This window comes from Triticum dicoccoides, chromosome 5B, assembly GCF_002162155.2.
Source record: "Triticum dicoccoides isolate Atlit2015 ecotype Zavitan chromosome 5B, WEW_v2.0, whole genome shotgun sequence".
NCBI classification, from domain to species: Eukaryota; Viridiplantae; Streptophyta; class Magnoliopsida; order Poales; family Poaceae; genus Triticum; species Triticum dicoccoides.
Window position 1 is genome coordinate 562622087 of NC_041389.1, and position 4248 is coordinate 562626334.

Genomic DNA, 4248 nt, shown 5'->3' on the forward strand with positions numbered 1-4248 from the left:
ACCCCGCCCCTCGCCGAGCCCCGCCGCCCCTCGCCGAGCCCCACCGGAGACGCCCGCCCTGCCGGACGACCTCGCCGGAGGTAGCCGCCCCGCCGCCGGTTTTTTTTGTTGAGAAAAACCCCTTCGGTTTTTTTGAGAAAAACCCTAGTTCGTTTTTTATATATTTCGGTTTTATTCTTCGGTTTATTTACTTAGCGAGCGTTCGCTCGTTCGTTCGTTTTAACGAACGCGTTCGTCGTTTAGTCTCTGCTAACGAACGTTCGTTCGTTTAGCCGTTCGTCGTTTTTCTTTTCATCGGAGTTATTCCGCGATTATTTTGATCGCGATTTCTGATCCGATGTTCGAACATGTTTATCTCTTCGCTCGTTAGTCGGAATCAGGTGATTCAAAAGCCTGGAGTTTCGTCTCGAAAACCTCTTTCTGCTTAATCAACTTAAACTAAGTTTTGGTACTTTAAAATTTGTCCCTAGTTCAGATTAGTAAATGGATCTTATTTCTTTCGCCGTTTGAGTTTCGTTGCTCCGTTTGATTTAATTCTTTTTGTGAACCGAAGTTCTTAAGTTGAACTCTCCGGTCAAACTCTTTTATTTGGGGTTTTACAGGTGCATCTTTGCTTGTTGCTTATGTGTGTTATTGTTTGTTTGCGATAGAATTCCCAGAGTGCGAAGCGTGTTACTACGAGTCTCTAGGATTCACGGATCGTCAGCAAGGCAAGTAACACATTGATCATACTCTTTTCATACCCAGTTTTTATGCATTAGTTCAACCCACAAACATTGCATGGTTAGGAGTTGATAACATGTGGGTTGGGAAGTAGTTGATGAGGTAGAACCTATTGCCCTGTTTATTATCAAACCCTTGGGAGTTACTTCTACGTTATGCTTATATTGCTATGCTATGCTCGTAGACGTGGTTTGGTTTGAGTGTTTTCCATGACAGATGTGAGATTGTTAATTAATGGTTTAATCTAAGGTGGCAAATTTAATACACATCTGGGTGGATTGAGGCACCTGAGGATACCAGCAATTGCCTGTTTTTTTTTGGAAATCCCGGGGTTACCGTGTTATTTTCCTATGGACCGCCACCCAGGCTCAAAGGGAACTGAGATGATTCATGCTAGAAACTTCCGTGTGCAGCCACAAGCTATTATGGGCTCTAGCATAGTTGAGTAAGTTACGTGAAGCTCTTGAACAGGTAGATCAGCAGGTAGTGGGTTTTGTAGGTTTGGTATGGTCTACCCGGAGTAGAGAGTTAATGTTTCTGAAAGACTGTGTCTCGGTCATCCGTTTCTCAAACACCATGCAGTGCGAGAAATCAACGGAGGCGATCGAGTCTTGTGGGGAAAAGTGCGTAAACCTCTGCAGAGTGTACAATCTAATCATGGTTAGCCGTGTCCCCGGTTATGGACAATTCTGAGTATCTAGTACTTGAAGCTTCTTATGTATCTCATCACTCTTAATTAATATTATTGGGTTGTTAATCACTTTAATTGGGATTGAGTTGGTGTTACCTTCTCAATGTTGTTCAACTACCATGATAGTTAAATCAAATTTATTCCTTTGCAGTAGGGAAAAATTGGCTTTATGCAAAACTATAACCATAGAGCTTTCCACCAGCCAAATATGGATGTAGTGTTAGCATTGTTCTATTTTCATTCTACTGTGTTATATTGCCAGCATATTCCATGTGCTGACCCGTTCTCGGGCTGCAACGTATTATGTTGCAGACTTTTCAGACGAGGAGTAAGGTTCGTTAGGTCGTTGCCGTGCAGCTCAGCTATGCCGTTGGAGTTGATGGACTCACTTTATCTTCCAAGCCTTCCGCTGTTTTCGCATTAGATGGCCTTAAGCCATATTATTGTAATAAGTTCTCTTTTGAAGACATTTGATGTAATAAGTGTGTGATTGCTACTCTGTTATAAATCCTTCGAGTACTGTGCGTGTCAGCATTACTGATCCAGGGATGACACTGATGCACAGAGACTTGACCGTCTGAGGTCGGGTCGCTACAAGATGGTATCAGAGCACACGCTGAGTGTAGGACACGACCACTAAGACAAACCATTGGTCACTCTTCTCTACTCATTTCTGATTTCTCTTCTCTTTTTCCACTCTTTAGGATGCCGGAGATGAAGAACAAGTTTGCGCAACCAGACGAGGATACACCTTTTGGACGCCACTTGAAGGAAGTCACTAGATACTTGAGCATTGGGATACCCAGTTTCACCGGGACGTACAATGCCACCCTACCGGAAGAGGAGCACTGGATGATTCAAGTACAAGTACCAGGAAGGACGTTTTCGCCAACTTCTAAACCCATAGAATTTTCTTTCGATGCACCAACCTGGAGCCTAGGCAAGAGCATGGCAGCTCATATTACCATGGGACGCATTGGAGAAGTCTACAATAAGGAACTCAAGGACACCATTTATAAAATATGTGGGCGCCGGGACGAGCAATGGGAGATGACCAGCAGCAAGAAGGATAGATCCATTGCAGCTTTTATCCAGGAGAAAAACCAGCACATTCGACGACAGGAGAACCAGATGTGCGCAGACATGATGGAGTTGAAGATGGCAAAGACTAGGATCATCGAGCTGGAGGAAGAACTCAAGTTCAACCGCGACAGATATGAGGAGGAAATCAAGATATTACTGGAGAAGAACGACGACTTGGTTAAGAAGATCAGAGTATTCATGGGAGGACCAGCACCAGAAGACGAAGATGACGACCCCACTTGTCCGGACAACTACATCATCATCGACGACACTGATTCTGATCCTAGTGATGATGATTATGAAGATGAAGGTGGAGCCGACATTATGGAATCTTCCACCGATCAAAATTTTTAGATGACTACCATATACTAGTAGTATTTTTCCCCATGTAATAGATCACTTTTACACTAGTTCTAGATCGTTGTAAGCCCTTGCTTGATTGATTGAGTGTTATGATTGATTGTCTCATGTGCATATGGGTAGTGCTTTCTCACTAGACCTTTCTTCTATTCTAATCTCTTCCCTCTAAACCCCTCAGATGCCTCCGACACGTGACACCGGTTTTGTTTTCCCGCCGGAGCTCACCCAGTTGATCCAGCAGCAGAATACCTTGATGCAATTGCTAGTTCAGAACCAGGGCAACAACAATAGCAACAACAACCCTCCACCAGCAGACAACCTAGCCCGCTTCCTAAGGTTACACCGCCGGTGTTTTCCAGTAGCACCGAGCCAATAGTAGCTGACACTACTAGAAAAAGGGCTATTAGTGGCGCACCTATTTTTGCCATTAATGGCGCACTATAGGTGCGCCACTATTAACACGCTATTAGTAATTGTTAGTACTGGCGCACCTTTTATGCGCCATTGGTAATCCAAATACCAATGACGCACCACATGGTGCGCCACTACTAACCCTTAGGTGCTCCACTAGTATTCTCTCCAGGTGCGCCACTAATAGCCTTATAGGTGCGCCACTAGTAATAAAGGAAGGTGCGCCACTAATAAGGGCTTAAATGCGCCACTAGTAATGTATTTGGAAAACAAAAAAAATCCAAATTTGCAGAAAACAACCTATAAGGAAAAATAATTTAAAAACAAAAAATGAAATAGAATCATAATTTTTATTATAGTAAGAATATTAGAATGTCTTTACAAGTATCCGATAAAAGGAAAATTGCAAGGAAATAAAAGAAAATCCTAAAACTAATCTTCTAGTAATATTTTCTTCTTTTTCTTCACTTTATCCCTCCAAAATGTAACAAAATAAACAGAAAGACAAACAAACTATTTATAACATGTCAATACTGTCATTTTTTATGCAGAACTAGATATGAGCATATATTTCCAGAATTACATGGTGTGAATATTGTATGAGTACGATTATAATGGAAATGAATTTTGATAGGAGCCCACTTTCGACGAGTATTTATGTGACAAAGCTAAATAATCAGGGCATTTACCTTTTGATAATATTATTATACTATACTACCAGTATACTACTCTAGTTGGAATTTTTAGATGAGCAGATTTGAGATAGACATCTGTTCAAGTGGCTATAGGTAGGCTTGAAGAATTCTCATCGGTTCAAGTGGCTACAGGTAGTTGCACAGCTGGAATATATACTACTAGTACTATTTGAAAAGAAAACAAGAGCAAATCTGAACGTACTAGTCAGATCCGATCACATTGAGATAGAAAGAAAATTCATCAGGAAACAGATGGCCGGCGACTTACTTTCAGACGTTGAGGAT